Raw genomic sequence first — 23,247 nt, forward strand, 5'->3', positions numbered from 1 at the left:
ATTGACACAGTGGTTTTATTATTTCACCCTACAACGGAGCATGTAAAATACACAGAGAAAACAAGCCTCTGTGGTCCAAGGTACAGAGTAACAAACCCAGTGTTTACACAGGGAAGGGTTAGACTAACTCAGAGAAGGATGGGAAAAGCACTTCCTATTAAACTAAGCAATTTTTGCAGGGAACAGAAACTTTGGTGTCAGATTAATAGTTAAGACCTAACAGATTTGACATGGGTTAGTTAGAGGATCCCCCAAGTCCTAATCCAACTTTTTTTCTGCTTTGTATTCCAGACAGCTATAGTCTAGCTATAGCCCATCTAACTAGTGAAAAGAGGCACATTCTAATAAGCCTCTCTCTCTCTCTCTTCCTCTCCCTCCCTCTCTCTCTCTCTTTCTCTCTCTCTCTCTTCCTCTCCCTCCCTCTCTCTCTCTCTCTCTCCCTCCCTCTCTGTCTCTCTGTCTTTCTCCCCCTCTCCGTCTCTTTCTCCCCCTCTCCATCTCTTTCTCCCTGTCTAAGCCACGAGCCAGTCTGTTGCAGCAGATGGAACACCATATATCCCCATCGCTCTCCGGAGGCAGGGGATTTAAAATGTAAAAGAGGAGTGCGGAATATACACGCCAGAGTCGATAAAGGGCAAGAGAAGTAGGGACTTTCGGTATATCCCATGTTCATCAGAGGCTACATCTTTGTATTTTATTGCTCTACAGCAAAAGCTCTCCCTACTGAGTGTTTAATCCAACATTTAGTCCTGAGCGGAGAAGGGAATAATCCATTGGTAACGAAGGTAGACACCCAAAAACGCCCAATTAATCTACACCTCATTTACTGGCAAACAAAACACAAGTAAAAAACCCAACACTATTTTTAACTAAAGATGAAACAATTATTTCATTTGTAGATTATTGGACAGAAAATGTATCTGCAAAGATTTTAATAATCAACTATGATTTCAGTAAATGATCAATAAAGTGCATCATACAGTCTGCTTGAATTAGTTGCAGCTATAAAAAAAAGTCAAGATCACAATTTATAAACCAACTGATGGCTTCTCCTGAGGCTTTCACAGTTAGTTACATTGGACGAAAATACGGAGTTACACTTGACTTCTCTCCTCACCCCACAGCACCTTTCAGGTAATGAGAAAGTATCTGGACACTGTATCTGTCGTCTGGGAGTAGATTCTGCTTTGTCCTCCATGGGTGGCAGGTCGACAGACAGGAAGAGTGAGGTACAACAGGCAGAAGAGGGCGGGAGCAATACAATCGATTGCCAGCTGACTAGCAAGGTCCATTATACTGACAGGCCAGAGCCACAACACGAAGACTTGCAGTCCATCAACGCCCTCATTACTACCTATGAAAATCTTACTGGGACGGATCTCTCGATCCCTTCTTGCTCTCTCTTGCGTTCTTTCTACAGTAAATCTCCCCAAGCATAGCATGGGCCTGAATTTCACTCTGTCAATCTGATGGAAACATTTTAAAAGAGGCAAAAGCCACATTTAAGCCTCTGCACTTAGTGTCGTGTGCTAGGCAAGCGGTGGATACAGAACAAAGATGACATGGGGTAATACACTGTTCTTCAGAGCAATGTTCTCAAGAAAAATGCAGCCTGAATGTACATTTAAGCCTGTGCAATCTTCAAGAAATCTCTGAGGGTAAACCTCTGCCATATTAAACATTTCTCCCACTACCTTTCAGTATTTCAGCTACGCTATCTGCTCTTCTTGTCCTCTTTCCCTCCAACATACCCTCTAGTTATTCTGAAATCCTTAGTCCTTGCAGGACTTATTTATACGCTCTTCCCTCCCCCAACCTCACAGTATAGCTGCAGATAGGGTTTACCTGCAACTGAGGCAGCCTCCAGATTATCAATTACCACCAGTGTAGAGTCACTGTTCTGCAGCTTGTCTAACACAGCGCACATTTTAGGAAAACGGTCAAAGTATAAAGCGCACACAACCATGGGCAGGTATTTTTACTTTTTTAATGCAATCAGAACAGTGGGGTCTGTGTTTGTCTCAGTAACCCCAAAATCTCAGCACTACTTGTGCAATTTGAGCCACTGTCTACCACTAAAGAATCGATACAGTATCATAAAACATAATATGGGGATACTTTCGATATTTTCTTACATCTATATAATATATATATACTACGCGCCATACTGCTTGCATTTATTAAGTCGAAAAAAGTACTAACCCACAAGACCTGGAACCCTCAGTGCAATCCATTAGGGTAGTTGTGATGTTTGACTGGTCTCCGATGTGCTGAAAACAGGAATCTCCCCAAATGCTTCCTGACATGTCATCTCACTTTCAGACAACGATTGGAGTGAACACTAGGCCATTACACATACACAAAGACATGAAGGGACAGGACCAGTCACTCACCCCACCAGATCCACCCTGACACCTAAAGTGCCTCTGTCAGGTCAGCAAATGAAAAGCCATCACAGCCAATGTTGCCGTCATCAAGCTGAAGTCATTCCATATACTGGTTAAAGACTATGTTTGCCAGGTCCTGTTTAACTTTGTTGAGCATGTTTGGGCTCCAGGCGTCACTTTTGATTCCCGGGCTTACTGCTTTGTTGATACAGGGACAAAAACAGAAATCTTGTAGGGGGCATAGGCTAACATGTCCTAATACAACTCTTATGAGGATCACAGCCTGCCATCCGGCAATGCTTGGTCACGTAGTCAGTCCACACAGCCCAGTGTTAGTCTGTGAAGAACGATCTGAGCAATTTAATTCCTTTTAAGTGAGCCATCGTGTCTAGCCGTGGCAGCAGCGCAGTGATCATTAGGATAACATAATCGGGTCAAAAGGGTAATGAATGTGCATTAACAATGGACTATATGGTAACTCTATGTAAAGTACAACACATTTCCATCTCACCATCAAACCATTAAAACCATTATCCTCATCAGATACTGGCCAAAGGGAATTTTTTTTTCCTGCATTGACCAACGTGCAAATATGTACTATGCATTATTTAACTGATACATAAAATTAGATTGCATTACCAGTGATCCTAAAGGTATTTCCATGGTTTGACTGTTCATCTTAATGTGAGTTTCCAGCAATGAAATGCAAAGGGGCTTTCCTATGAACTCTAATGGAAACTGGTTATCCCTCCACTTCCCCTTTCCTCAACCAGTCCTCTTGTCTGCATGTCAGCCTAGGCAGCCAAGTCTCCCATGTTTACTAATGTAGGAGCAACCCCTTTATCAGGGAAGAGATTTGTAGAGAAGAGGCAGGGGATTAGCCATCAAATTACCAGGCAGACAGCGTCCCTGCTCCAGGGTTGTGAAGCGGTAATCTCTGAGGCTGAAGGGGGAGATCCAGATAAAAGTTTGGGATTGGTGCTGTGGAACTCCTAACTCCAAACGGTGCACAAGTAAAATATGAAAGTGTGTTTCCGGGCAGCTATTGGTCCGAAAGCAAGTCCTCCCTTTCCTTCTTTTGTGGTCACCACTTGTAGAGGACCAGATCACCTAATATAGTTTTATATAGTTTCTTTCTTTTATGTTGTTGGGCTATTTGGTGTCATAGCCCACAATGCAAGACCTTTGATAGGGGAACGCTCCCAAAGAGGAATGCTGCAGCTAGGCAGGGCTTGTGGAATTAGATTGCAGTGACCTTGCCCATGGTTCTTGCATTGTCACCCTGCTGCCCTCCCTTAAACAAGCAGTGCTCTCCTCAGAGAATACCCCGGAATGTTTCATCAACGCCTCAGCCCCCATCAGCCTTACAGGGCCACAGTGGGCCAACAGGCGCTGCACAGGCAGGCTATAAATAAGTCAGGCATTATAATGAAACCAAATGAATCTCCATCCATCTTCCCAAAACAAGCCTCAAGGTTTTGCAGCTGCAGGAAGAAGAGCCATTGCCTGTGTTTGAGGATGAGCCACAAGATGAACAAAAGCCAAACATTACACTAATGCTGAATACATCTCACCAAACCGCGGCCAACGTCTCAGTTGCCAGTAGTATGAGTATGGGTCGCCAAAACTGAAAAGACATACGATTCCATTATATGATAACATATGGATAGTCCTACTTGCGGCTATTTGAGATCAGCGGGAGAGGATTGTTAAAAGACAAGTCATAACGTTGGGGGAAGTGACAGGTAGGCTGATAAAGTAATCAAGTAGAATGTTGAGTCCAAGCCAGGCATTTGTAGAAATTGGGAGGCCGAGCAAACAAGAGCGGTGGTGGAGGCAGCGGGATAAATCAGCCACATGACTACAGTCCCAGAACCAAGCATCAAATAAATCAAACCTAAATTCAATTGTATTAGCTCAGTTATCCCCTCATACCCAGGAGCAAGGGAAACCGGCAACATTTAATTCTGTTAAACGTAGTTCCAAAAGCAAACAATCTGTAAAAAAAAAAAAGAAAGAAAAAACACCAACAAAAATACAATAATACATAATATATAATACGATATTTGCAACATATCATACAGTAATTCCATTAAAAGCATCAAGGTATCATGCAACAGAGCATGATACCTTGATGTTATTTTATATTTGCCATGGCCACTGTATGTCTCCAACCTGCATTACAATTTCACATACAACAGCATAAGGGTCGGCCTCATCATACATACCGAGTACAAAAACGGCAGCTGACCCCTGAAGATGGAGGCTGTTTCAATCAATGTGGATTCATAATGCGACAATGTGAGATTGAAATGAGTTTTGTGCAGGGGGGGGAAATGTCCTATTTGACCAAACAAATGTGTGTTCCCATTGAGAAACCATGGCTGTAATGTATAAAGCTAAGTTTGAAATGAAGGGTTCAAGGCTATGAGCACAAAACAGACCTCTGGTCGCTTGCTATAGCTGGGCATAAAATGTAGACAGATACATTTACAATGCCGAATAGAATATATCATGTAAAGAGGAGCACAGAAAAGCACAGAAGGTAAGAAAAGAGCTGAATCATCTCAACTGAACATTACGATCCACTTTAATCTACTTTAAAGAGACAATGAGCTCAAGCTACACTGCCAAAGATGCACTGGGTTTTTACGGCTGGGACAATTTCTATTCGTCACTAATTGGCAACGAAAATAACATCCCCTTCTCTAAAATAAACCTGCCTGCCTATTTGGGTATAATCTTGTGTCAAAACTGTAACATGTGTTTAGAGAGCTTGTGTAGATGTCAAACGCATAGACACAAACCTAACTTCAATCAAATGAGTTCTCTGCTTGGGGCAACTTAGGAAAAGCTTTCTTGTCAAAACACTGCTGATTTTAGTGGTAAAGAAGCCCTTCTTTCTAAACCTTCTCCTCAGCACCTGTCACAATCAATGAGCGGCTGTCTGAAACTGAGACCAAAAAAAAAGTGTCTATCAGAACAGCTAACACATCAAGCAGGCGGTGGCCTCTAATTGACATTTCTACATTATGCAAGACATATCTGGCACACTCAGCCTTAGCTGCATATACATGTTATTTAGAAGAGAACCGAAGATTGGCAATTAGGCCTTGTCATCATAGAACAACTAGTCACCACCTTGTCAACAATAGGCAACAATTCTTGACAAAAACAAATGAAAGAAACTCCCCTCTGCTGGCATTGTGAAGTCTGACACCTTATCATAAATAAGTTGTGTGGTACAACATCAAAACTATGAACTTTAATAACCCAACAAAAGCTTGTAGGTTTCCTGTCCGTTTATAGTGTGCAACATAGACAAATGTCTGGCTCCACTGACACAATCGCCTTCACAGACATTGATCTGTAATTGTAAGCAACCTCTTTCATGCCCCAACTGGGACTAGGGTGATTAAGCAGATCCATCATGCGTCAACGGGCCATTACACATTTCCCAATTCAACGATGATTAGAAATCAAGTTCTATGGAAAAATCCATATGCCCAGCCCATAATTACTTTTGAGGAATGCGATGGGGAGAGTGGTTGAATGATTGACTGTTCCACATAGAGTAATTTATTCACAAGGAAAGACTTCACCTTCTGCTGAGGTAGTCATTTAAATGAGGGATATTTTGTATGTTTAATCAGGGAATCAGGAACAGAGGTAGACAAATGGCCTCAGTTGTTTCCTGGGGTCACTTGCTAGACATCCCATAATGTTTCTCCAAAACATTACAGGTGACAAAGCGACTGAAGCAGTGGAATGAAGGGTCAGTGGCATGTATGGACGAGGTGAAGGAGGACGACCTCCAGGTCATCCGGTGTGGACGGGGATTGGCTTGGTTTGAACAAATCACCATGGCTGATCATCTTGTCTGTTTATGTTACGTAGCAGCTGAACAGACCTTTTAACAAAGTGTCCATCTTCAGCTGCGCCTCAAGATAATTTTGTTATCAAGTCTGAGTTATCACTCTGAGGCAAGACGAACAGGGCTGAGTTGTTGAGTTTGAGTCATTAACAAAAAAGGAAAAATATAAACAATAAATGATAAAAAAGCAAGCTCAGAACACATTCACAAGTTCAGATTGCAGTGAGACAGACCCACAGGGAAGTCTAGTCCTTTCAAAGGCCAAACTAAACGCGACAGGCATGTTGTCTACACTATGTTCTTTAGAAGCTCAAGACAGCGTTGATGGAAAAGAGCAAGTTGCAAATAGGATATTTTCCCCACTGACACCAGGCTTCTTATTGAGCAACACATTTGTTGTGCAACAACGGACTTTACTGAATTTATTGTGACCAAGAAAAAGATGAACTCAGTCCATATGTTTATTATACAAAAGTTTTATGTTGTACTTTACTTTTATGTTGTAAGAAGAAACTAAATATCTAAGACATAACTTCAGATGAGTGTGGCATTTATAGCAGTTTCTTTCTATGTTTTTGTCTTCAGTTGAATCTTTCCCAGAATAATTTGTATGCAAGAATAAGCATAGCTAATCATCTCAGTAAGAGAATAACAACCTTTAAACATTTAAATGACCCATTCTGACACATGTATTACAGGTTAAACTTTGTTGAAAGCAAGGCCAAATATTTTCAAAATATCTCAATTTGTAACTTCCAAAACTTTTCCTCTACAATTATCTTGGATTTCAAAGCGTTTCAGTGTTTCCCTCTAAATGGAATTCTTGTTTGTGAAACTTTACCCTCCAGATTACCAAGGGAGATAAAGACAACTGGAAAAACAGGTTGTTTGGCCTCAGTGTAGGCCTAATGCAGTAGAACGTCAGGGTGCCTCACCTTAGCAGCGGTAGCTAGGGGACATTCTATGGCCCTTCTATTCAAAGTCTACTGAATACGTAGGGGAGGGCTCGCACCAGACAGGGCAATTTGCCAGCGAGCCAGCCAATAGAGCTAAGCCAAGACGAGGTTAAACTATTGTTTTGGCTTAACAAGCAAGAGTGAGCATGGACAAAAGAAAAGGGGACAAAAGAATAGTAAGGAAATACCTTACCATTGAAGTGTAACACATCAACTTATTTTGTTACTTTATTGGAAGAGGAAACTTGTAGAAGGTATATCCTGAGATGAAAAAAAGCACACGCTGGAACAGGGAAAAATAGACAAACAAAGTTCAGAGTCTAGGACAGCCCAGCCCATAAAAAGAATGTACCTGTGCATCGTCTGTATTTAAGTTATACATTTGGTGTTCCAATTCCCACTTACCAAAGCATCTCAATATGGTCCACTTATAAATTAATTATTGTATTCCTTATTCCAGAGAGAGAGAGACAGAGAGACAGAGAGAACGAGAGTACGCAAATCCTAGAAAAGAAAATCCAGCGGTATCCAAGATAGATTATCCTTGTCTTATGAAAAAAGTGTGTGAGCGAAAATAGTCTCCAGTTCCTGCTCAGTTATTCCATTCACAGCGTTTCATTAAACCAGAGGAACTGTCTTTTGGCTCTCCAGCAATATGTTTCCAGCTGTGGTGAGGGAGAGATCCTTCTGAGGCAGAGCTTGTTCACACACTGAGAGCGGGTGTGCAGGGACTGCCTGGGAGAAGCCAAACCCACCATGTGATGTCATTGGTGTCAGATTTCAGTGTGAAGTGGGAGGAGGCTGTGGGGCCTTACCTTTTTGAACCTTGTCCAATGAGAAACTATTTTGTAGTGCACCTGGACGTAGAAGGAAATGGTTTGATGTACTAGTACATGTGATGTTATGTATTGTTGCAGCTGAGAGACTCCATTACGATGTATCTATTGACCAGCTTCCAGGGAGAGAACAAAGTCATTTTGCAATGTAATTATGACTGAAACTAAGGGGTTAACAAAGTGTGACATTGAAACATACAAGCATTCCCATGGGACTGTGCCAATTTAACATGTCCAGTAACATGATTTGGGGATAATTAACTTGTTTGAAAAATTATAATTTGTCCCCCTCTCTCAGTCTTTTGGAAGGCAATAAATGTGAAAAATCCCAATTCTTAAATCAGCAAGGCGTTGAGTACGCACACACACACACAAGTACGCGCACACACACTTACACACACACACACACACACACACACACACACACACATGCTGGTTCTCACTCCCTCCGGACAAACTCTGCTAGCCGTGGAGCTAATCATCCACAACAGATGTTCAGAAATGTTCAGTTGGATTTATGACAGCTCAGAGGAACAGCCAAGTCAGCCTCTGGTGCTGTTTTTCTCTTCCGTCCAACAAGGACAAGGGATTGCACTAAGAGAGGATGTCAGCACAACCATTCTCATCCCCAAAAATTCCCTTGCTTTATGAGATGCACCATCCGAGACGACAGTGCCTTAATAGATCACAGAGCCACGGGACCTTGGGGAGAAGTTTGCTCATTTATCCCAATAATACCGTGTGGACTGTAACTTGACTCATCCAGCAATGTTTCAACAATTTTTAGACCCTCGACGCAATGATAGGTTTCTCTATATATCAGTGGCATTGCTGACGCTGCAACTGTAGCATAGTCCGGGACAAATGTTTTCAGATGAAGTCATATATAATATGTTGCATTAATAATTCAATTATACATAACAAATATATCATAATATGTTAATACTTTCTAAGAGGGAAAATTAACTTGAAGAACTGCCTTATTGTTGGCTTGTGTACTTCCTATGAATATAAGGGCAGTACTGCTGCTGATACAGTACATTCCTAAAATGAAATATAACAACAGATATTCAAAGTACGATTCTAAAAGGCACTTATGAGGGTTTCCACAAAAAGCAGCGATGTTGAATGTCTTCTATGCTTAAACTCTGCTGAAGGAAATGGCGACTTGCAATGTGTTCTACATTTCTCTTTGTTGTTAACAATGGGAGACAGTCTTATTTTACTGGAGGCTGCAGATCTGTGCATGCAACTGACTTTTCAGCAAGAGAAAGAATTGTTTTATCTTTAACTTTCTTCTTGTTGAAGACAAATGGGATGTGGGCCATGTGATTTCAAAGTAATTCAATTTGTTTGACCGAACATACACTATAAATATATTCCATCTTACGAATAAAAATAAAAAAGGGATCTCAAGCATGCACCATTTACAAAGGCTTCCTCAAATTTAAATCACAACTATCTGCAAAAATGAGAACAACCAATCTGGATACGTTCTTTTTCCTTGCAAACTCGTGAGAGAATAATTATTACACCCACGCACCTCCTGAGGAGAAAAGAAAAAGTATTTTTGTGGGTGTAAAGAGTCTGCGCCAACTCAAATGTCACATTCACCCGAGATCAAATCGCTGAACAAATCACACAGTGGTAGAAGGTAGATGTAAAGATTATTGGTTGGTGGTCTTAACAGCAGAGTGGGAGAGAAAATTAATTGTAGACTAATGTAGTCTAGTGTGTCAGTTGCACAACATGAGCCAATTCATGTCCAGTGTAGGCTTATTTCATTTTAGCACAAAGGAAAACTGAACACACAGATGGACTGCAGCAGTAACCCTCTTCGCAAGATAAAACACGTTGACTCGAGTGAGTTTGTGTAGCTCAGGCAGTTTTAGGACTTATTTTTTGTGTCACACCCCCAAGGGCTTGAATAGATTTGGAAACACCCCCTACCAAGTCAGATAATTTATATTATTGTGACAACCACCCATCCCCCACTAATTTCATTAGACTGAAAAAAAGGTTGACAACCTCTTCAATCTGAAAGAGCCGGCCTCTCCCTGATTCAAGCCTGTCTGCCAACGGTAGCCTTTAATGGGTTCGAGTAAAACATTGCTTTTGTAAGATCAATATTTTGGGCTGTTCAGGCTTTATTTTGTGAGTTATTGTATGTAGAAATCTGTTCTGCAGCTCCAGGGTTATCTGCAGGTGAAGAGCACCTGGATCAAGTCAGACACCTCAGCTCCTGTGTTGTAGTGCTGGCTGCTAGAACAGGGGAGCAGGGGAGGAATCACATTGGCCTTATGCTCCATCAATATAGCTGTCTGCACCATCTAACAAGTCTGCCAAACATTTTAACAAGGTTCAGCTTCAAGGTAAGAAAATAAGTTTCTTGGTCTGTTCATTGACTGGATAAATGATAAGAATCTTTATACTGTATCGACTGCATTTTGAAACAGTAAGAAACCTCATCTCAGCATACTATTATCTACCATCTAAAGTAACAACTCTTCAAAAAACATCCTTTTAATTGCCTCCAAATAAATGTGCTTTATGTCCCCATTCAGCAGGGGTCACTGATGAATACAATTCTGTCCACTTGCCAGTAAAGATATGCTGACCTGTGTTGTAAACACTGAGCCTTGAAAGTCAGTGTGCTGCAGCTGATGGGCTCTTAAGACTGGGACTGTGTTATTATGACCGAAAGCACAGCTGGGCAACACCTGTTAGCTTAGAATTCCGTACCCAATTCACAATTTACTGAGGCTTGGCTACTGTCGTTGTCCGTTTGTTCGCTAATTTACCTCCAGATTGTGTATCTGTATCACATACACGGATCATATTATAATTTACAAAGATTGGTTATGGGTCACCGTAAGATTTCCTCAGCCTGTAATCTAGGACAAGTCAAGCTACAGGGACTGTTTAAGCTACACGGGAAGCACGTGAAAGCTATTCATCTAATCAAACTACATGTCCTTTTCTTCACGCAAGCCACCACATTATGTTTATCTCCCATCAGTTAAGAGAATAAAAGAGCAGCATTTGCACAGAGAAGATAGTTAAGCACAAAGTGGTTATCTTTAGGATACGACGTAATCTATCTCTAAGCAACACTAAAAGGATTGAAAGAGTCAAACATCGTGTGAGCACTACAGGCCATGCACCAAGGGCACACTTTTGGCCCTGAGTTTTTCTCATGACTGTCTGCAGATAACACACTGACTCCAGCGCTGAGAGGGAAGGTGGTGGCACATGGCATCAGGAGGTGTGAAAAGAGAAGGACAGTGGGAAACAGAGCACACAAAAACAAAGATAAGATTGGCTTCTCGGCGCTGACCTCCAGTGAGCCCCTGTGTGTGTGTGTGTGTGTGTGTGTGTGTGTGTGTGTGTGTGTGTGTGTGTGTGTGTCTGTGTGCGTGTGTGCATGTGTGTGTGTGTGTAACTGCAGATGTGTCTCTGTGTGTGTAGAGCATGTGAAATGGTGCATGTGTCCTTGTGCCTCTGAGTCTGTGTCCATAGAGGTGGCTGCATGTTGCTGCATGTGGCTGCATGCCGACATCGACATGTTAGTTACCAACAGAATAAGAGCACGGAATAAAGAAATATGACTAAGACAAGAGGGGAGGAGAGGAAGGCACATATTATCCTGCTCCTCTTGGAAAATCAAAAACAACGAGCCTTCTCCCATTACACTCTGCTACCGACAACTGGCGGGGACGCTCTCTAAGGGGAACAGCAGAGCATGCCGCCGAATGCATGAGACAAATCATTTTTATCTGGGACCCTGGCGGGTATTGACAAACTGGGGGTGCATTTAGATAGCCCAATTAAAATGGGGAAATGAAGCGTCATTGAGGCCCTTTACGGCACTGTGCCCCCTCTCCACCCTCTGGCCCCGCCTGTGCTCAACCTCTCCAGAGACTGACTTCTTGCATACTGCACTCAGAGAGCGGTACGGGGGTGGCAATGACAGCAAAGATGTGGGTGACTCAGAAAAGTAGCTTTGAGGTGAAATCGGCACTGCGGGAGGTGGTATGGTGTGTTTGTGGGAGGCGAGGACAAGCCCAACTGATGTAGCATTGTTTGCTTTTATGGTTGTTTAAATACCAAATGGGGAGCAAAGCATATGGAGGGGTCAAGAACAGTGTGCAAGACAACTCTGTGCAACTTCAAAGGGTACGTTGGCAATCAATGATATGGATGTTGGCTCCATTTGTCCAAAAGTATCCTAGCGGCTGACCTTCAACGTCATCCACTGCCTCCCGCTAAAGCCTCCATGGTTTAATTCACTTCTTTTCTCACCTAAATATGTCTCCCCTTCCCTGTCTAATTTCAGATCTCTCTTTGTCTTTTTGATCAATGATCATTCCGCTGAGATTACAGTCAGGTGCATTTTTGGAACAGATAGCCATATCAGCACTGCAGTTCCCATAAAAGTATGTTAAAAGGTTCCAAGACCAGGATATCGTAACATGTCTCACCTTGTATGTGGGTGGAGAGCGGGAGAGCAGAAGGAGCGCACTCGTTCGTTTCCCAATCAAGGAAAAGTCATGGAGAAAGAGAAATGCTGTGGTGTGTGTGGCCAGCTGTTCAGCAGTGTTACATTTTACAAGCTATCGTCAACAGACAAGCGAAGATGCAAGCCGTTTCTACAATGCCTCCTGTTTTGTGGTGGAGACACTGACATCTCTGCTTCTTTTATGGTGCGTTTCTCCCTGAATGTTTCCAAACCTCATCTTTGTCATTGTTGCCTGGCAGTTCGTAAAAGGAAGTCTCTCACGACGCACGTACATTCTCTCGAGTCATCTTAAGAGAATGAGGATAACCACCACCAAACAGCGAAATGTGTAGGCTTCAGAGGTTAAGAGAACAATATTAAATTCTTTTCTAGGGTGCATCTCTGAACCAGATATCCCCATTGAGAGAATCAAGGGAGATTTGGTGTAGAAACCAGCATCAACAACAAACAAGCACAAAATATGCACCCAAGCGTGCCGTGTATGAAAGAACAAGGCAAGGATACGATCCAAACAGGGGCCACATTCTGCAGTACCTCGGATGGAGTAAGCCTGCTGCGTCATGAGACTTTGATGAATCTGAAGAACTTTCAGCGAGACGTTCCTCATAAAAGCCCCACAGAGCAGTCGCTCCAAACCTCAGGAGGCTACACTTTGTCTCTGACAAGACAGCCTTCCAGATGCTTTTCAACAATAAATGTCTGACTCACACAGAGGAGAAGGTGCTTGCACTCAAGAAGAAAAGTAGCCTGACTGGCTACAGTGAAAAGTCTCAAATGCTTTTCAAATACACTCTGTGATTCACGGATGTTCAAAGTTAATATGTTACCGCACAAAAAACCACCACGTAACGTATGAATCTATGTCGTGCCTGTCAGCTTTCTCTGGAATCGCTTTCCAGAGAAACAAACCGGTGACGTGCTAATAAGCATTTTATTTGGCCAATATACTACTATTGGCACGCAGGAAAAACCACTCGGACACAACGGGATGCATTCAAAAGCTCAAATCAATTTCAGTATTGTTAACAGCTCTCATTAGGCAATATCTTCGAGCTTGCACCAGAGTGCATCACTTTGCTGGAATCGGGTGGGGGGGGGGGGGGGGGGGGGGGGGGGGCAGAGAGAGAAGAGGATGCTTCTACTGCTAAAAGGAATTAAACCACAAATTAGGAGTTAGCTTCTTGCATGAGGATCTGATAATATGTCTTCAGGTACTTAACCTATGCTTAGGCTTTGTGAAGAAGTTTAATAGCTTGAAATGAATATCTAAATAGCCTCGTTACATGTTTATAAGGTTCTTTTGCAATTCAAAAGTATGTATCCAATATAAAAATAATCTTGTTCATAACATAATTCTTAGAGTTACTAACTTTAATGTGTGGGCTACATCACATCTTTTGACACAAATAAAAATGTCTCTCACACACACACACACACACACACACACACACACACACACACACAGAAAGCCTGCCAAATAATAGAGTAATCCATCACTCGTGCCATTTTGCATTTTCAGGGTCCTTCTCTTCAACAATGGCTTGAATGACAGGGAGATAAGGGCCCTCTGTTGACCAAAACAGTGAACAAACAAAAGCTAAAACAAACCGAAATGGTATGACGTTTTGTGGAAATAAGCATTTAGTATTCAAGGTTATACGAATTAAAATGACTGATTCAAACAAAGAGTTCCGATTTTAAAAGTGCTTCTAATTGCTATCTTGTATTCTTAAATACAAAATCAAAACTTAGACTACACCTAATGGTAAAGACTGGACCTCTATATTTAAGAGCTATCAGATATCACAAGAGTGAGGTGATAATTATGCAGCAGTATTTGAATCCACTTAATAAATAACTAAATAACTGACCAAAGCTCAACATTAATCTGAGTTTATTACCGTTTTACAGGAAACCTCAGTGATGTTCTCTTCATTAACTATTCACAGTCGGGAGTAACAAATGGACTTTAGGCGGCTGACGAGAAAGCTAGCCCAAAAATAATTAAGGAAATTAAAAATTCAACATAAAACTTCTTATTATAGCATCAGTGCCTCATAAATTTATAGAGAAGAAATGAGTGGATTAATTTGAGTGCTAATGGGGAAGAAAGCCAGTCCTTTCCCTTTCCTCTCATTCCCCTTCATTTAGTCTTTTAAGATGTACACCTTCTATTACTTATCTCTGGGATTTCTGGTGCATGGCAGATCAGCCAAACTGGGTCCAGGGCATCGGTCTCTATAGTAATAAAAGAGGAATCTGAGGCTAAGGGAGCAAACTAATAATGGCAAAAGTCTGAGTTTAAGTGCTCCAGGGGGAAAGTACAATTCCTCAAACAGTCCACAGTCCTCTGGGCTGTTCTTTCTTCTTGATGGGGAGGTTTCGCCAAATGTAGAAGCACCAGAGTGCCGTGCTCTTTGAGAGGGTAAAAAAAACAACCTTTACCTCACGAACAGATATACTTTGGAAACCTAGTCTGGGGGGAAAATCCACCTTACTGAAGACACTAGTAAAAATTTTAACCACCCATCATAGAGATTTACATTCACTAATATTTGATAGGTTTCATATAATTCGGTTGGAAAATGTATAATAATCAAACATCTCTCCTCAGAATCCCTTCCTTGTACTTTTGCCTTCTCCTGCCGAGAACACAAAGTCTATTCTTAAAACCTCTGGCACTCTGACAGTGGCCAACTGTCAGGTCACTCTCCAGTGGATTGTGTGAGGTAATAAACAAGCAGTTCGTTACACAGGCACCTTTTAACTCAAAGTGTAATGTATGTTTGTATTATAGAAAAAAAAAAACAGTAGATGCAAAGTTATTTCAATGAATCAATCACTTAGAATCAAGAGTTCACATAACGCTAACTCCTGAGGACTAAAATGTAATTCAAGTGCAAATACAAAAGAGCCCATTTATTCGGCTCAAGTTAAAACACTTCTAAAAATAAATTTGATAGATTGTTTTTTGTCATGGAGTGTCTGCAGTGGGTGCGGCAATGGGATAAACATTCCTAGAGTTACTAGATTCCATTAGGCTCCCTCCTGTCTGACCCACCAGCATGGCGTTAACAGGGCCACCATGCGGGCAACACTGAAGCACTCTGGAACAATCTCCACTTCCTGCAGTAATCAAATATTTCAGGCCGAGGTCAAAGCCATACTGCAGGCCACACTGTGGGTATTTCTACCCAGTAAACACAGCATGCCATCATGATCACAGATGGGACTTCAAGAAATCTGCACGATTTAAAGGAAGACTGTCAAAAAAGGTATGGCCCCTCCTCTTTCCACAAGCCGATCGCTCTGCAGCCATGCAGCTGATCCCATCGGACTGGCCCAAACTGAAATGGGAGGTGAACCGTGATGTAATTTCCTCCAGCGTCTCCGAATGCGCTTCGCCTATGAAGAGGCTTCTCGCTGGGAAAATGTTCAGATCACTTCTGAACTCTGTAATGAGTTTTGCCACTCCGGTTGTATCTCTGGCAATATTAAGAATAGCACGAGAGTGGACAAATGCCACCTCTGTGTCACTGTGCTTCCAGGGTTGCACTTATCTTTTCAATGTGACCTTTGTGTTTGAATGTGGCAAAGGTGAAAAAAAACATCTGACCAATGCTGATGTTTCCACACTTTAAGGACTCTGTCTTTTTACATGACATTCTTGAGACGAATACGTGCAACGTCGAGACTGTAGTCACAATAATGTCCACTCTATAGGAATGCGAGCCAAGCCACATCTGACAGTTTATCTTGATTGTTTGAAAGTAGCAAACCCTGTTGTAAGACCCAGCGATGAAGATTTTAGTACAAAATGGCAATTGGCTAACAACGTTTCAACAATAGGAAGACTATAAATAAGTATTCTTATTTTGGTCTCATTTGTCAAACAGCATGATTTATGCTTTAAATATTGAATTATATGTACTTCTAGGCTCAGTTTTATGCTGGAGGGCTCAGTGGGTAACACATTATTATGCTAAAGGGGGGGTTGAACATTTTAAAAGTTTCTAAATGTCCCTCCCAACTATTTAATAGCATAATGCAATCAAATACAATATCCCTGCAATAAAGGTGCCAGCATTGTGCTCTGCTTTGTTTAAAATCTTCACATAGACAGTATTTATTGTTAGGCTACAATATTAGATTCCATGACATTGTACAGTTGTATTATTATATCTGACCCCTGTTCATTAATTTTGTGTTGGCCATGTATTCCTGGGGAAAATAACTCTTCTGGAAACCCTATGCCTGATTTTCCTGAGGAGAGGTTTAGAAATTGTTGTCACCAGATGGCCAATACTTGTGGGCGGACAAGCCACCATGGCTGCAAAATATGTTCACTGCTGAATTAAAGTAACCCTGTGTCCCTTAAGTGACTATGCAAATTAGTCTACATGTCACATGCCCTAAACTAAATTGGCAATTTAAATCAAGTAGATAAACAGTAGCTAAATATTACAAGTGGGGGAATGAGAAAAGTCTCTGGGGCTAAATATGACTAAAATTCTAAGTAGCAAGTTGGTCAGCCACATCAAATCTTAACAATTAAAAGTGTATGGGGTGTCAAATTAGCTCAAAGCACTTATTTAAAGAGTACGCTTATTTAATCTCCTCCAGTCTACTATTTGACAGTATTATACTATATTATTAATTATTCAGTAATTTTCCTATTTAGAAATATGTTACTCTTAGTAGCTTAGTGACTTAAAAAAAAACACAGTCTGCTTTCTTAATATGCTGACAGACACTAAATCTGAGCCTTTTCTCGATAAAGAAAAACATACAGGCTTCCATTTGCATGTGCAAACACGCCAGTAAAATCCAATAAATACACATTATTGGCTCAGCAAGGTCCAGGATTTGTAAGAAAACAGAGATCCAGTCTAAGTGGAAATCCTTGGGACTCCTTGACTTGAAATCTGAATGAACATTTCCTGTTAACTCAACTGCAAATCACTTATGGCAAAAAGGAGACCACACTATAATTTCCAAATACAAAGCCTAAATGACATCAGCTTTCAACAGGCACAGCACCCCAGTTAAGATGAAAATAATCAGAGCAGACAAGAAACTACAGAAACATGTTGTGACCCTTCAAGTCTGGGGGGGAAAAGCTGTGTGTACATTTACAAAATGTAAGGGGACAGGGAAAAAAAAATTCCCATCGCAGAAATTTGAGTGTGACGAATGGATCGTGAAAGAGCCGGTCAGTAACCTGAACGCCAAAATAATCTTGCCTAAGTCTCCATGGCCACTTTGGAGGAGCAGTGGGGGGGGGGGGTTGATAAGGGGAATGGGGGACCACCTGCACACCCAGAGAGCCAGCTCTGTACTGGCACCACCATTTGTTACGCTCTGGATTCACATTACTTTAGAGCTAGGTTGGCTGGGAAATCCATCTCCTGGTGTCAGGTTTATCAAACCTCTATGCAAACCGCAGGGGTGCAAATGATCAGAGTCACGCAAGGAGCCGACGGAGGATAGAGATGTCTTCAATTAAGGTGCGGGAAGTAGTATGCAGGATCACCTAGCTCTGATCTTGTTTTCTTACGTTAACATTATTTTAGGAAGTGAGGGATAAGATACAAGCCGTCCACATTAAAATTCTAAGTAGCAACATCATATGCATGCAAACCAGCCTCAGCAAGCTTAGTGTCAGCCCTAAATTTAATAGGCACTTGACACACAGCAAAAGCTGCTAACGGACGTAATATATGCTGTGTATTAGAAAGGCAGCATTAGCCAAGCCTGGCTTAAACGCCAGCTGGGAAAGTCTGCAGCAAAGGAAAAAGGCTTTAGCCTCCAATGGCTTCGTTTAGGTTGAAGTGATCACATGTCAGCAGTGGAAAACTGTGATTCCAGGTCCTGACGCTACTGGATGGGCACGGACACAACCTAACTACGGTGATCCGGTAGCAGTAATACGACTGACCGATCCCTAATAAATACTGTAAACAAAGCATTCTAATTATTTAACAAGGAAAAATACCAAACATTTGACCCATATCACTTTTTTATATCTTTGCAGATTGGATCTCTTTGGATTTTGGACAAATAAGAAAGACTGATTAATCAGTCGTGAAAATAATCATTAGTTGCAGCCCTGAAATTTGCACAGGCCCAAAAACAATTGTGGTGTACAATTGTCTTCACTTATTATTAGTTAGGGGTTGTTAGTTAAAGCCTCATGTTAGGAGAATGATCCCAACCAGATCTAAACCACGTGATGTCACGTAAAACTTTATACATATGGGACTTTGCTGAAAAAGGAGTCAAACGAGCCTTCCTTGAGGCCTATCCTACATGGTTCACCATATCAATAATACAGACTGACATGCACAAGATACTCTCAAGGAGAGCCAGTCAGTTTGCGTCGCCAGAGCATGCCATGAAATAAACAAACGAGAACTGACAATCCTCGTGTTAGTCCATACATCCTCATGAAGAGGGTCCAGCCTTGTCTACTCTGTCCACGCCTATGGATTTGACACAGAATCCAGGTGGCTTTGTTTTCCGCTACAGAAGACATTGCCAAGACGAAAGGAGCACCACCCCAATAGTTAGGAGTTAATTGAAGGCTCTTTGCAAAATGTGAAAAAAAAACATCAAGTGTCAGTGAGTGTGCAGTGTAAACGGCTATGAAATACAAATCAGATGTACTGAGCATCTGGGAGCAGCAGCGCTGAGTATGTGAACCAGTAAAATGTCTGTCAGGAGTTGAAACAGACCTAAAAGAGCGTAGAAATTGTATTAGTTGCAACAATATGGCTCCCGGTGGGATATTATAACAGAAGCGTGGGAAAGAACGAGGATGTGCTACAAATGCATCCAACTGTACCAATGATCACATTTTTTCACAACTAGGTAAAAAAATAAATACCATGAATAATTCTGACATGTTAGCAAATCACCACAGCAAGAAGACGCCGTTGATGTCAAACCTAAATAGCTGTCAATCATTCAACAAAGGTGCAAACAGCATTTTAAATCATGTTTGATCCACACCCAATATGTGGATCAACATCATCCAATTAAGGTAGTTTCCTATATACCATAATAGTCTACTATGAAAAGCTTTAGGGATTAAAGTTCAATTAGGATGCAAGAATTAAAGAATTAAAGGCTCAACTTAGATCAGCTGTCATTCAGTCTGACTGTTAATTGCCTTTGTTTTTATGTGATGAAATCACCAATGTAAAGGCAAAATATAAGACCAATGCAGTAGGTCTGAATAAAAGAAAGGAAAAGAACAAGTTACTCATATGATGCAGTTCTACAGCTTTGCTCTAAAGCTCCTAATTAGTTGGGACATTTTGCTTAGTGGCTTGGCATTTTAGCCACAGGGGGGCTGATACAGTAGATTGTATTGGACATGCCAGTAGAAGGACAAAATGTAAAATGCTGATTCAGGAGTCTAAATCCTGTGCTCGACTAAAATTGTGTAAAACATTGCCAAACAACCAAAAGCAGAGACTACAGTATTAGACTTCCATGTTAAATGTGATGGGTGTCATTTTATATCCTTCATGCAAAGTCATGGTATTTTAGGGAAGGTGTGGAAAATAAGCATCAAACTGAACAATACAAGGACACTAGCAATTAGCAGAAACAAGCAATTACCCTTTTAAAATTTCACACAAGTCTATCCTACATAAACTCGTTATCACAAGAGTTATTCAACAGCGCCAGGGCCTAGATCGAGATGTTCATTAGCCTATTGCTGAGACAAACACATTTGATGGATTAAACAGTCAAATATAACAAGATGCTTGAACTGCTGTCCTGGTTGTTAAGGGAGATCAAAGTGGGGCCTGAGGGTCTGGTAAGTACAAGGCGCAGGATTGGTTCAGCAGAGCTCCAAAAGAACAAGTGCTGGACGAAGGAGATACGACGACATCAGACGTGTGCACTGCATTCCCTGAGGCCTGTTCTTTCAAAACTGTCAGCCTGCCCTGCACCAAATGAGCGGCAAAGGAGGAGGGCAGAAACATTCTTTCAGAAAGCACTTCTAATCTAACAATATGCATAAGCCTCATTTGGTAATGTGCCATCTTAGTGAAGCTGGTTGAATACGAAAAAATCAATTCAGGTTTTTTTATTAGATGCCACCCCCTGTAAATTCTCATCCTGCTGTGAAATATGTGACACATTCCAGAGAAAATAGAATCCGGGAAGCAATTAGCAATTATGGCCTCATGGATCATAATAGGTATGCTTTGGTTTTATTTCCATAAAACATTTTCTTTTTTCTTGCATGCAGTAACAACCAAAATGACATGTTATACTTTGGAGAAGACCCAGGGTTTTGAATTTCAAGCCAAGCAGACCAGACATCACAAACGGACTTTAAAAATATGATGTGTGTGGCACTGACTCTGCTGTTGGAGTACTTTTCTCAGTGACACATACTATATTTGCTTGCTGATGGATTGCCTGGCTACCTGAACTAGTGTGCAAACATTAAAGAGACAGAAGTGCTGATTAAATGTTTTTTTGCTTTCAGACACATCATAACATACAGGCCTAGGTTATCAGTTTCCATGACATTTCAGCAACTCAACAGTATCAATTTAGAATTTGTGTCACACCTGTATGTCAAGTTGGGTTTTTGTCCTGTCTCCATGTTTGTTTTGTGACTTCCTGTTTTATTTTGGAAATTAACTCTCCTTTCGTTTCAGGTTCCGTGCCCTTCCTCTTGTGTCATCAGTCTGATTGTCTTCCCTGATTCCTGATTGTGTCCACCTGTTTCCCCACTTCCCTCATGTGTACTTATAGTCTGTGTCTCCCCTTGTCCTGTGCCAGTGTGTCTGATCCTTCGTCCTGCACACATGCCTTGTCATAGTCAAGTCCAGGAACCTAGTGTTAGATAATTATTTTGTTCCCTTCGGAGGAGCTAGTCATTTCCTGTTTTTTTTCCCTGTGATTTTTCGTTAGTCATTTCCAGGATTTTTTCCCTGTGATTTTTTGTTAAGAAATAAATATACTGTTAGTTAAACCTCCACTCTGCGTCCGAGTCCTCCTCCACAGTTCCCGCCGCGTGACAATTTGTTTCCTACTACAGATTCAAACGTTGTAAATAAATTAGGTCTGGTTGTTTGTATTTCTTATTCCTCTCTGTTAAAGGCCAGAAAATACTCAAAATGAAGCTTTGGCTTGACAGTCTGAAAGCTGTGGGAAGCTCTTTTCCATGATAGTGCTCTCTAAAGTCCCTCTTGCACAAGCAGCCCATCCCTGAAATGTTCGGGAACATTTACAGCATGGTGTCATGTGTAAATGAGAGCATGGATCGATGTTCAGGGAAATAGGTACCACCAATTTGCCACCTCACAACCTAATAACATTTAGGGGAAAATGTCGGCATGGTTGTGTTGTAAATGGAAGCAGTAACATTGCAGGGAAAAGCAGTGAAGGAATTACATTGGTTTGACAAAAGACGGTTTTATGAGGAGCGGGCCAACCAATCACAAGACTCCTCTGATGGCATATGTGAATCTGCGACTTGTTGACAGTTGCCAATGCTTTCGTGGTGAATTGTCTTGCAAACATGTTGAATATGAAATACATTATAAGAACATTAGCACTGCACAAAAGCAGCTCCTCGTCCACAGCGTTCCCGAAAATAGTACAAGACATCTTCTGCCGTGTACGCATACATCTGGCCGCGTCACATCGCCGTCTTCTATCGTTGAGTTTCATGCCGGTTGTAATTCATAAGTGTTGTATTATCCCCATCTGCTGGTCTGCCATGTCATGTGTGAGAATGGGCAAGATGAAATGTAAGGCAAGTGTTAATAGTCACGAGTGGTGGTTAAAAGGTTATCCAAGTGATTTATCAGAACATTTTCGCGAATGAGTTTTAAGAATACATACCATGGATTTGTGCTGAAATTATTGGCAAGCCGAAAGTCAACAAACAATGACTTTGATGATCAATGAGAAGCGACCACTTATAAACCGCCACTTGACTATTACGGACAGCTTCTCAGTGCACCCTAAGTGCAGCCAATCGTAAAAAAAATATAAACAACTTAGCTTCCCAGCATGTTGGATGAGGCACCATACAGCTTGTTATGTTTTCTCTTCCAGCCTAGGGTTGCAAAGAGGCGGAAAGTTTCCGGAAAGTTTCCACGGGAATTTTGGGAATTTAAAAAAAATAAAAAATTATTTGCAAAAGCATATAACAGGGAACTTAAATGTAGTTGAGAACAAGACTATGCACGCCTAGCTCAGCTGGACCCTGAATGCAGCTGGTTGGGAACAACAAATAATCTAAATCCGAACAGGAATGCAGGAAGATATGTGGAAGGACATTTGCATCCAGTACTGCATTGTTCTCATAGAGGGACGTATTACCACAGCCCTAGTGCAAAGTGTGAACGATCAATTTCACTTCCTCCTGAAAAACAACACTGCGAGAGGGGAAAGTCTGCATCTGTTGAGTCCCAACCTTTGTTACATCTCGGGACCATTCACAGACACATGATATCCTGCAATGCTTAGTTTTTAAGAGACATAAACAAGGGAGAAAGAAAATGGAGTAACCTGTGAGAAAGGGAATGAGGGGGAGGCTTTTGTCTCCCGGTGGGCATCGGAAACAGCCAGATGCTGTCCATAACAAGTGAAGGCCAGAGAATAGACTGCCCTATTTTAAACAGTTGTGTGTAGTGGG

General features: G+C 41.5%; 1 protein-coding gene across 5 annotated transcripts in view; it reads right to left on the minus strand.

Annotated features, from left to right (window-relative positions):
- LOC117745969 (receptor-type tyrosine-protein phosphatase F) overlaps positions 1–23,247 on the minus strand; it is a 153,182-nt gene that overhangs the window by 107,584 nt on the left and 22,351 nt on the right. For 2 of the 5 annotated variants that reach the window (XM_034554667.1, XM_034554663.1), the window contains exon 1: positions 7,623–7,929. The exons of 2 other annotated variants lie outside the window; for them this stretch is intronic. The gene's annotated coding sequence lies outside the window, so the exon portion shown is untranslated. Of the gene's footprint in view, positions 1–7,410; positions 7,501–7,622; positions 7,930–23,247 lie in introns of those variants that run through there. One more of the 5 variants, XM_034554666.1, reaches the window with a different exon arrangement.

The sequence above is a fragment of the Cyclopterus lumpus genome, chromosome 17 (assembly GCF_009769545.1).
Source record: "Cyclopterus lumpus isolate fCycLum1 chromosome 17, fCycLum1.pri, whole genome shotgun sequence".
NCBI classification, from domain to species: Eukaryota; Metazoa; Chordata; class Actinopteri; order Perciformes; family Cyclopteridae; genus Cyclopterus; species Cyclopterus lumpus.